This window comes from Megalops cyprinoides, chromosome 10, assembly GCF_013368585.1.
Source record: "Megalops cyprinoides isolate fMegCyp1 chromosome 10, fMegCyp1.pri, whole genome shotgun sequence".
Classification (NCBI taxonomy): Eukaryota; Metazoa; Chordata; class Actinopteri; order Elopiformes; family Megalopidae; genus Megalops; species Megalops cyprinoides.
In genome coordinates this window covers 32,243,034-32,255,320 of record NC_050592.1, presented here as the reverse complement: position 1 = coordinate 32,255,320, position 12,287 = coordinate 32,243,034, and positions in this window count along the sequence as shown.

The window sequence follows — 12,287 nt, the reverse complement described above, 5'->3', positions numbered from 1 at the left end:
GGCGTGTGAGTATAAAGATTGGAGAGCTTTGCGTTTCATGTTTACGAGCGGTGGATGAAGGAACTGTTTGCTGAACGCCTGATATCACCCAGAACATAATTTATTCTATCTGTATCACTATAATTATTTTATGGAGATGTTCATAAGAATGTAGGAAATAAAATACTCTTTTAGACCATTTGCACAGGTCTCCGTACCCATTTGCAATATTAAAAGAGTGCTGGTGCATCTTGAATGCTGTGTGGCGGAGCATCCATGCTATCTGTCTCACACCAGAAGAACCAGATTCTAATAAAAGTTCTTGTGTGGATCTATTTCTCAACTGTCAGACGTACCTCACATAAATGTAAAATATATTAAAGCATCTGTGGTCTCTGTCATTTACATATTCCCTAAAATGAAATTAAATGCAGCCACTTTTTAAAAATTGTAATGGTGGTGGGTTGGGGGGACAGGATGGGTGTTATAACAAAATGCTGTACCTGCCACTGAGCAGACTAAGAAAAGGGCAATATGCAAAAATGTTCCCGGGCTGCAATCTCAGTTTAGAAACTGAGATTGAACTAATTTGTGAAATGGCATCTGAGAACTGTCACTTTTTCTCAGTGGCAGCCTACCGTAGACCAATACACCCATACACAATCACAAGGCACATGTACACCAAGTACTTTGAGTGCATCTGATATGTCTTTCTTCTTTGGTTAAGCATTCTCTGGGCACCAGCAATACAATTTTAATAATAAGACTGTCTGAACTTGCGGTTCTTGCGGTATCTACTTGCTCTGTGGCTGTGACTACCTGGCCCTATGCCTCTCGTTAGTAGTCTCTGTCTTGTCCTCTGGAGAAGGTTATTATGAATAGGCTATCTGATCCAGGACCCTCCCACTCCTCAGGAATGAGCCAATGGTGAAACCAAAAATGATCCAAACACTCATGACCTCAAATAGAAGTACATGCATTTTAACTGGGAGTTCAACTTGTAATAGGGGAAAGCAAGGGGTCGAGGAGGAAGCAGTCGTTGAAAAGACAAAAAACTGAGTTCAATGGCATTATTGCATATGAATCAAAAATAAGAGTTAAACTGCATGCCTCAAACAAAATCAACACAGCTGTGAAAGATTGAGAGAACGTAGGGCGCAGCACTGACTTTTTCATTTTCTTTTACAGAGGTTGAGAAAAGAACAAAAATACAATAAAAAAAAATAGGACATGACATAATGAAAATTGCACTGCAAATAATGTTTGCCAGGACTGCACTCTTAATTGAACAGTATGAAGACAGGATGCTCAGACTGAATCTGTACATTATACATTCATCTTGCTCACTTGTCTCTGCCGGGTCCTTGCAACAGTGAAGGAGATGAATAGTTTTTCCTCACATTTCACAGTGGCTGCTCTTCCTGGCAGATTTTAATATTGGGAGCGTGTCATCCTGCAGCTGAGGTGCACCACGATCCACTTTGAAGGAAAGGCGTTCGAGGTCTTTGGGGGAGATGCCAACCTTTATGTAATCTCCTCACTAATTGAAAAAGCAATACTGTTTCTTTATAAATCAAAAGTGACCTAGACCCATCAGATAATAACAAAATGTGTACACTCTATCTTCATTCGGCAAGGTTGACTGGTTAACCCCAAATTTCAAACAGCATTTTTTCTCTCAAACACTCAGTTAACTTCAGAAATGGTATATTTGGGTCAAACAACTCTTAAAAATTTAATGGCTAGTGACAATTATCTTAAAACAAACCAGCGCAAATTCAACAAGTAAACATCTTTTCTTTGCAATTGGATCCAATGAGTTTTGATCAGAGGGTACGTGGATGGCTCGTGCAAAATGCCGTTTTGCCTTTGTAGAGCCAGTGCATTACATCAAGTGACACGATGCCCTTTGACTGCGGCGCGCTTGCTATAGATCGCAAATCTATTCACCATAGGGGAACGATGACATCAGCCCCGAACTTGACGAGCGCGTGAGGACATCCAATTAATTCAGTTTCGCTGCGAGCTAATTTACAATTCCGTGCTCATTCCAAAGTTGTTGAACACGCGGATCAGGGGGACGGCAGAACTAATGAATAATTCTCCCTTCTCCGGCGCGCGCGACTCCGCACCTCATTACCGCAGCGGAGGAAAGGAAATGTTCAGAGAGGAAGTGTTTGATGTGAGGAACTCAGGTATTTTTCACCCCATATTAAACAGTATCACTCAGGTGTAATTGTCTAATAGGTCCTGTGGGACGCAGCGCTGGTAGTGAGGGAAAAGGGACTCACAAGAATAAAATAACGAAAACAGTGACACCTTACTGGGTTGTGATGAGTCATCGTTTATTTTGCCGGCTTTAACGAGAATTGTAAACCTACTTAAAACAATGTGGTAAAAATGAGGTGTCTACATTGTTATCTGGTGGTTTTGGCGGGTGCTTAAGGGTAACATTGTATAAACCATCTATAAACGTCTTATTAACAGTTTGCATTATTCATGGAACTATGGGCTAATTTGCCATCTATAAAACATCCATTAGATTCGACAAGGAGAAATATTTTCATAGGGCATTGGTATAAAAATAGCTGTGATCCATTGAACTAGCGTTTGTTTTGTCAACTTTAAAAACCTCCTCACAAATTATACTTTGCGTCCTGCTTCATATGAATTTCCATATATGAAAATAACATAAAGTATAACAGACATGATACATACCTTTATTCATTGAGATATATTCAATGGTGTTTTTTGTTACAAAATTTTGTGGTGTTTTTCATTTTAATGCCATGACTTTGTTGCACCTAAAATCAGATATTCAGGCCCTTTTGTCATTCTGCAGAGAGACCCTTGATATATATTCTATTATTTTATTATTTGTGTTATTATACTGATAACTGATCTGAAACACGTCTAATTAAATGATACTGGTATTTTGTAATTTTGTTGTAATTTGTAATTGGCGAGCACTGTAATTATTTTTGATGATATATGATGATTGATTTATGATGATATATATAGCCTGTTTAAACATATCATGTATGTGTGTACATGGACATGCTTACTCTATGTGTGTGTGTGTGTGTGCACGCGCGCACACAGGCGTGTGCGTATGTGTGTATTTCCATGAAGTATATAATAAATACTAACACAAAAATCTAAAAAAAGTCTTAAAATCTGCAACATCCAGATTATTGTCAAATGTGTATAAATGACAACAGAACTGATACAATAAATTATGTCTTCTTCATTTATTCATAACCAAGCATAATGCAAATGTAAAAAGAATATACGGGGTAATATGAAATATGACTTAATTGGACTGAACACTGAATATTACAGTATCACGGTTCACATCTTTTTCTGTGGCCAGAGGGATCCTAGTTCAAATAAATCTTAAAACCATCACCAGCTTGGGATTTGTGATATGGGATTCTTAATTATGCATAAAATATTTGAAAAAAGTTTATTAAGACTTGCCAGTAGCTTTCTGTAAAAGAGGGAAAGAGATCTGTAAGACTTTGCTGCAATTACATACTCACATTACAACACTTCTCAACACTTTTTAAAAAATTACATTTCAGTAACTGTGTAGGTGATAATTGTGTTTGAAAGTTACTCACCAATGTTTAATTGATATAGCTCAGTGACACCTATTCTAAAGCCATGGAAAGAAGTAATGAGTCTTCTCACATGAGCTGAGTTCACTTATTAATGAATACAACCCGGTCCCACATCTTTCATTTCTAATTTGGCACTCAGGAAGTACATTAACAGTAGTTTTAAAAAGATTATTCTCTTGCAATACTTTAGCGCAGTCAGTAAATCTGCTAGTAAATACATAATTTGAGTATATGTATCATAAATGTGTAGCACAGTTAATATATTACCAGTGTCTTTTCAGAGATTTGTTTTCAAAGGCTCGTTCTGTTTCAAAGTCAGAATTCCAAATGAAGCCAGCTGACAAGCAAACATTCATCTCCATGCTATTGGTATGTTCCGGCAGGCTGGAATTAAACTGGAATTAAATTAAGTCCACAGTGCTGGCTTGCCAGAGCACTCCTGGATCCACACCAGGCTGAAACAGCAAACACAACAGAGTTTTAGGTATTATTATTTTAACCACTTCTAATTAGTAGAGTGATTGTATGTGACAGGAGGGGAAATAAGAAACAAAACAATGTAAAATGACCAAGAAAGTCATAACAATTTGCATTAATTGCATAATTAAATAAGGGATTTCTGCCTTAACTTTTGTACCTCCAGGGTTCAATTTTCAGAAAAAAAGATCATACATATATGTGAGGAGACTACATTCTCTTGCCAGGGAAACACTGACAATCAGCTTTTTCAGTTCAACACATTGTTTTTGAAATATTCTTTGGGGGAAAAAATGTCCAAACCCACTGTGATATCTCAAACGCCATTGATAAATTTAATACACACAACGTATTGTACAGAGTATACAGTGCAATGCCATCAAACTTAATGGTGTACATGAAGACTTCTGTAACTCCATCCATATCTCTAAATCATTGTGCATGCCTCCCTCCCCTGATATCTCCTCCTCCTGTCTCCTGATTTAGAGATGAAATATCCTGCAGGCGAAGAGGAGCGAGGGAGCGTTGGGTATTGGAGAAATGTGTTGCATGGCCCGGAGCCTAACTGGTAATAAAGTCATTAATTCAGCTGATTAAGTTGGCCTTTGGGTTAAAGAAAAATCATATCCGTCTCCCTTTGAGATGTAACCAGGGAAGCACAGAAGAGGGAAAAAGCGAGCTAATTAGCACCGAAAAGAGGGGGAAAGGGACGGGGGGGGGGAGAAAGAGAGAGAGAGAGGCGGTTTGACTGAACTATTAATGAGACATGTTTGGGGTGAGGGAGTGACAAGCTCATCAAAACGCCTGCTCGCCGGGCGAGACATTCTCTCAAAGACTCGGCGAGCTACCTTTGAGCCTCACGCTGCTACTTAATGATCTGAAACCGGAGAACGGGAGGAAAAGTAAGGGTGAAATGTCAGTTTACTCGCAGTTTAATGAGCTTGTTGTCGGAGGCAAAAAAAAGGGGAGGGAGAAGAAAAGCGGAGGAGAAGAAAGCAGGCGCGTCTCCCCCTCTTCAACGGGGCGCTCCTTGATATTCCTACGCCAACTGCAAAAAGCCTGAGGGCTTTTTTTTATTTGAATATTTTAAAGATTTTTTTTTAAGAAGAAGCGCTTTATGTGATTTGATTTGGGCTCGTAAGTGAGATTGCTGGTGGTGATTGCTTTCGATGTGAGGAAGTCAAAGCAAAGAAACGCCCAGCTTAAAGAGCAGAGAGGGAGAGGGTGCCGGCAGACGATGACAGATTCCAATTTCCCTTGGCATTTGACCTTCACAGCTACAGAGCTGTTGTGAGTGAAGGTGTCCTCGGGCAGTGGGGTTTACCACACCTTTTCTAAGCACTTGTCCATAAAACTAAAGCTGCTTCTGACATTTGACTTTTGTATCTATTAGTCGTTACAGTTACCCACTTCATCCTGCATCCTGTACATTATCGTGTAGATAACCCCTCAACACACAGCATCTGTACCTTGTGATAGTTGTTAGAATGTGCAGTGATGAGCAGAAAATATGTACAGTGTTGTTACAGAATACACCTGCAGTAAATTTTCTGTAATTAAATACAAAATACACATGCTGAAACGTATTGAAATTTGGATAAAAATTATAATTAAATGCAACATCAAAATAAAAAATGACAGTGGTTTATTTCATTTTCAGAACAATAAATAAATAGCTGTCAAAGTTATGACAAATATTTTGTATAGTAATCAATATTTTTAATTTTATGTACAGTATATGAAGATGTAACACCCATAGGAATGAACATAACCACTATGAAAGGGTTCTGAACAAATGTAAAATCTGAGCTCTCTTGTTTTTTATAATGTATGCATGCCTTTGTGGTGTCTGTGTGCGTCTGTGTGTGTGTGTGTGTGTGGGTGTGTGTCCTTTTGTGTAGTCTGTGCAGACTAAACTGAATATATTAATAAGAATAATTCAATATCTGTTGCAGTTTTTTAAGTGGTATGAAGGGTTTGATTGGACTGTTCATCAAGCACATATTAACCAGATTATTCCAATTTTCATTTCATTTGTTCATGCTTTCATCTGACAGATGATTGTAATTCCCCTTTCCCTAACAGTAAACCACAAGCCTGCAACAAAACTGGATAAATCATTTCCTATTTTCTACATTCCAAAATTTTGTTTCAGGTTACTTTCATTCATGCATTTAGTATGGATAAAAGGACAGTCCTGTCAGAGGAATGATACTGTATGTATATGAAATATCCAGCAACCAGCAGCTGATTAATGCCCACTGGAGCAGGTGACTCGCATTCGGTAATCAGACCCTGAATTACCCTGAATGAATGCTGGAATTGTATTCAGTGGGCTTGACAGAGTACAAGAGAACTTTTTCTGATGAAAGACTAGTCAGTTATAGAACTCTGCGATGCTCTGTGGGTGACCTTGATGCAGAGGAAGGGATTTTTTCTGATGGAAATAAACGTGTTCAATATTTAAAATCAGTATCAGTTTGGTGTGTTTTCCAAAATAGAAAACACTGCCATATTTTTTTTTGAATGGGTAAATATGTTTTGAGAAGATTGCTGTACAGAAATTCAGAGGGCCCTGTGCTGAAGATGTCTCCATAAATTTGTCTGGTATTGTCAGGAAAAATTAATTGAATGTCTTACCTATTTTGACTAGATTCGATGTGTATTATCAACCACTTCCTTTTGAAATGATGGAATTTCTATGAAAATTCCTAAATAGGCCATTGTTGTTTTCCTCGGGCAAACGTAATTACTACTGAACTCAAATTAATGGGATTTTTTCTTTCTCCCATATTTAAGTGACACATTATATTATAAACAACTATATTGTGTTTGTTTATAAAGAAAGACATTAACCCGTCTGAGATATGAAGGTTTGGTGATGATAAAAGATACTAAAGTCAAAAACATTTAAAACTTGTAAATTACCAACAATACTGAGAGTTGTTCTTACTGACATTTTATATTCTCTGATTCTCATCCTTTTGTTCTTTTTCCTAATTAAAGCGTTATTAAAGGCTTTGTGTAATTAACTCATATACAGTATTCATTGCTGATTGTTTATTTGTGGGCTTATTAATGGGGTCAAAAGGCACTCATTTAAACAGGGATATGTGGCAAAAATGCAAATTATGGATTAAAAAACGCAAAAAACACAGGACCCAGCGGTCAAGCCACACTCCTGCACACGCTGCTAGCAACGCGTTTGAGCTTCGCATAATAAAGCACGGCGGTGTTTATGATCAAATTAATAGCGGCTTACTGTTAAGCCTACTTTTATTGCTGCGGCTATACAGTGAAATGCGTGGGTTACGTAAAGACCCGTATTTTTTCTCTTACGGACTGCGCCAGCATTCATATGCCGCTCACGGGGGATGCTGCGACCCCGACGTGACTTCAATTCCGGCTGCATTGTTTTCTATTGTGTAAATCTCGGAAGGAGAAGGCGTGACCCTGTATGCTCGTGGCAAAAGCCAAAGCTCTAATACTGAGCTGGATTAAACGTTCCTAACGCTTTGAATACCAGGGAGACATTTAAATACCGACGTGTAAAAAAAAAAAAAACAGTCGTTTTAAAGTGCAGTCCTTTTTCCCCTTTGATTTTTAACACAGACTGCTTTAGAAGCTGTGGATCGTTTGCAACAATAGGTACCAGTGCGCCACGTACATATTAAATATTTGTTTCAAAACAATTACAGTTTACAATTTGGTATTTCGCAGACGCTTTTTTAAACCAAAGCGACTTACAATTAGTGCAACCTATTGCATCGTGTGGTACATTCTGGGAACAGGCAGTTGGAGGATGAATTTGATGTCTATGGTTTCATACCAACTGACCAGACAAAATAAAATCAGAAGTTTAAACAGCAAGCATCTACATAAATGGAACCACAGATCCTGAACACATCACAAAGTATGGTGGAAGAGAAAGTCATTCAGTTTTCTTCGATGTTGTTTCACTGAAATCCTGTTTCTCTGACAGCCTGTTTCACCAACATTCTGCTTCACTTACATTCCTTCAGTGGCCGTCTATAAGAGCAAATATGGCGGCCATGCCCTTATGTCCTCTGCGTCCAATGGCTTGCAGCTCTTTGATGGGGTCATGACTCACTTTTCCCTCCGTTAAGGGCTCAAAAACAACAGGATTGCAGGGGGGGAGGGGTGGCTTAAAAGGTTTTTGCATCGTGGTGTGGGCCCTGGTACATCTGGTCCTCCAGTGCACAAAAAGGGCCGCATTGTCTGTTTATGAGGAGTAAGCAGGAAATTCAAAAGAAGAGCCCCTCTCTCTCTAATGAAAGAGCACTTCTTGGCTCCATTAGAGCCAGCGAGTGTCTTCGGCAAACAAATGCACACTGTGCCGGCTGCCAAAACCGAGGGTCGCTCTCGAGACCAAAGAAAAAAAGCCCATGGCAAAACAGGACGCTGTGGCATCGGGCTCCTCGCAGGTGCCGGCCCTGGTGACGGGCCAGGGGCGCCCCAGGCCAGCCGCTTGGCGGAGGCCAGTGGTCAGAGCAGAGAGAGTCGACACAATGCACCGTGCCCCTCTCACGCTGTTTTGGGAAGCGGACAGTCCCATCCCAGGCTTTTCAGGGTCCCTTGGGCTTGCTGGGCAAGCTGGAAGGAGGCCCTCTTGCCATTCACTTCAGTGAACGCTGAAACGGCGGCATAAGTGGCAATTGTTGGGATTGAAATATACCACCCCCCCCCAAGTCCACTTCCCTTCTGCAGAGCATGGAGAAAGGAAGCCATTTCCGGATACAAGCTTGTGGAGTTTAGTAGCTGGCAGCCTTGTGCAGCCAAGATTATATTTCCAAGTTCTTTCTCTTTGACAGAAAATAGGCCTGTTTGTGTGCATGTGTGTGTGGGCATGTGCGCTTGCTTATGCTTTTGTGTGTGTGTGTGTGTGTGTGTGTGTGTGTTTGTGTGTGCAGTTTGTGTGATTTTAAAACAAGATAAACTTAACCGGACAAAAGACCAATTGACTTGAGTCAAGTAAACCATATGTGATCTTTTTAAAGCATTTGATTAAATTTTTGTGTCCGTACAATTGCTTTTTGTTTTCTTATTACTTTCATGAATTATTCATCCATGAAATGGCTTGACTTTTATTCATTTCAGAATGTTGAAGATTTTCAACGTCATTGACTTCAGCATCATGTGCTAAATGTAGTAACTGTTGGGTGACTGTGTCTTATTTTAATTCCATACATCATTACATTTTTAATTACAGAAAAGGCAGATAGCACAGACACACTGATTTTATTAAGAATACTCTTCCCACCAACTGAGGCAAATATAATAGCCCTTTGCTACAGAATAATTACAAAGTTTAGATGGAAACAAACCCACGCCTAAAGGCCCATAATCTTTTCTTCTGATCTGAACCAAGGCCTTCTTATTAAAGGGCTGAATGAAAAGTTGCTTACAGAAGCTGTACTTTATCAGGTGTAGTTCCAGGCTGGTGTAATGTAAAAAGCAGCCCTTTTGGGCATGGGAATTGCTATAAATACATGGATGTAAAGGAATCTACCTGACCTGAGAATTTTACAATAAAATCTTCACCAAACGCATTGGCTGCTGTTGGTTTGAGCCTTTGAAACAAAGAGATTTGCCGGTAATGGGAAGCCCTTTTTCCGATCATCCCAGAAGAATTCAATTACAGACCGGCTCGGAGATAACCGAGATTAAACTGTATCTAACAAAAACAATCAAAGCCTATCTGATTTTAAGGTTTAGCGGAGGAGACTTTGCCGTAATGCAAACCTAACTGAATGAATCTCTCTTTCTCTTTCTCCCTCTCTCTCTGCTCTGAACGTGGATTACGGCTACAGATTTAAAGGTGGCGCATACGACATGGAAGTGCTTTTTTTCCGCCCTCAATAATGAAAATATCACTGGAGCCCCTGTGGGCGCTGATGACCTTTTGGAGAACGTTGCATTTTCGCCTCGCTTGCTCGCTCTTTTGTAAAACGCTCGGCCATATTCTTCTCCCTGGGGCGCCGTGGCTGAGTGACTGTGGTGTATTGAGTGCTTGTAGATCTATATTCCGTGTAAATAATTTATTGGAGCGACTGAAGGGGAAAGAAGGAAAGCAGGCAGGGGAGGAGAAAAAACAGCAGTAAAAAAAAAAGGACCAGTGAAGGGAGTCTGGGAGATTCGTGAGGCGGAACCCATGACGCCAGGGCTGCAACTGGATCACCTCACACCCGGGAACCTGGAGGCCCGGTCCTTTGTCAAAACCGGCCTGAGGATACTGACAGGGGGCTGGAAGTGCCCTGCGTTCTGTGACAGGAAGTCTTTTGCAGCAGCAACTGTGGTTGAGCTTCTCCTGAGGCCATATTTCTGTGCCATTAGGTGAACCCAGAAAGGAGTACCGCTGACACCACTGGCATTCGGCTGCAAGGCTCCCAACCCACATTCAGACTGGATCTGACTACATCTGCTTAAGTTCTGTGTGGATGCCGATTGTTTTCACACATTACTCAGCCGATGCCCAGCACAGGGAGTCAGAAGCAATTCATTGTGATAGATATTGGATTTGATGCACATGGTATTTTATTTACTGCTCTGCGCACATTCTCTCCTGCTACATATATAGCTTCAGGATATTTGGTAGCAGTGCATTACGCCAAAGGCGTGTTCATTAGCGTAATTGATTTTTCACTTACACCTTCTAAACCTCTTTAAGGATGCCAAACAGAGAAGCAGAATGAACAAAGTGACTTATTAACCATTTCAGTAACTTGGAGAACCATTGGCTTCTGTACTCCTATAAGACCTGTTCAGATTTGTATTTAGCACTGCATGTACTTAAACCAAATATTGACAGTTTGATTCCCCAGTGGGCCATTGCTGTTGTGCCCTTAGGCAAAGTAGGTAACCTGAATTTGCCTTGGTGAAATATAAAGCCATATAATGTCCAGCTGATACCATGCAAATGATGTAAGTTGCTCTGGACACAAGTGCCTCCTAAGCAACGGTAGAAGACAGACACTGTAACATGGCCTAGAGTACTAGAAGCTGCCAGGCCCTCATTTACTGGGCTATACAGCACATTATGTTTATTGCAGTGTGCATAATCACAGTGGCAAGGCAGACTTGGTTAACCCTGAGTGTAAACAGCCATTGAAATGCAAATGTGGCAGTTTCACAGATGCGAGCGCACACCGACGTTACTGTGGCTTCTTGATTTCAGGCCTTCGATGCTCACAAATGAGCATGTCTTGCGTAGCTGAAGGTCTGCAGTTAGCAAAAGCGGCAGGATGCGTGAGGACCACAGCACTGATAGAGGCATGTGAGCTGAGTGCCAGGGTGCCCACCACACACAGGTGCCACTCAGAATCACCCCGGAGTCCTCACAGAAAACTGGGAGCCTAACACCAGAATCACATTCACGCATACATCCACACGCATACAACCACACTAGATTCACGAGAAGGATAAACAAGGGTATTTTCCACTGCAAAGAGGCTGCGACAAATTACACGGAATGGACACAGAAGAATCTGCATCGCAGATGAACAGAGCAGTGATTTCAAGGCTGCATCCATGGAGATTCCACTTTAGCGGTTGGAGGTTAGAGGGTGCTCAGCAGTTTGTGTCACAAAGCATTGCGGAGGCAAACACTGACATCACTGCATGTGAGCCGCTGGATATAGCTCTCAGTGGACGGCCTGTGCAGGAGAGCCAGGAACACACCCCTCTCTGCAGCAATATTAGCTGCAGACAGTAATGGGGATGCACTCAAAGAAAATAAACAGCAACCTGCAGCCTCTTGTGAGATATTGGAGCTGCTGTGTGTGGCCCTGGAACAGACTGTCACCCTGTTCCCAGACAAAATCAACAAAATGGTTCCTTTCAAAGGTCTGTTCTCCAGACGCAAAGCCCACTATGTGCATATTATGTGGGGTTTTTTAGTAAACAAGCAGCCTTTTTCCACCAGAACAATGCTATATTTCTCATTACAAACATTGCCAAGATGGAGTATGGCTCATGGTGGCTCATAATGTGTGGAACTGTTGTCCCTCCTGCACTGAAGAAAAAAACTGACTGTAGGAACGCTTACGTTTTTTCACTGATAAATTATGTTCATGCTGTCAGAACACTTAGGCCCACAGATGGACCGTGAAAGATTGTTGAAAACAAAATAAAGATAATTATCTACTTTAGGCAGGTCACATGCTCCCTAACACCCACAACATTCCATAC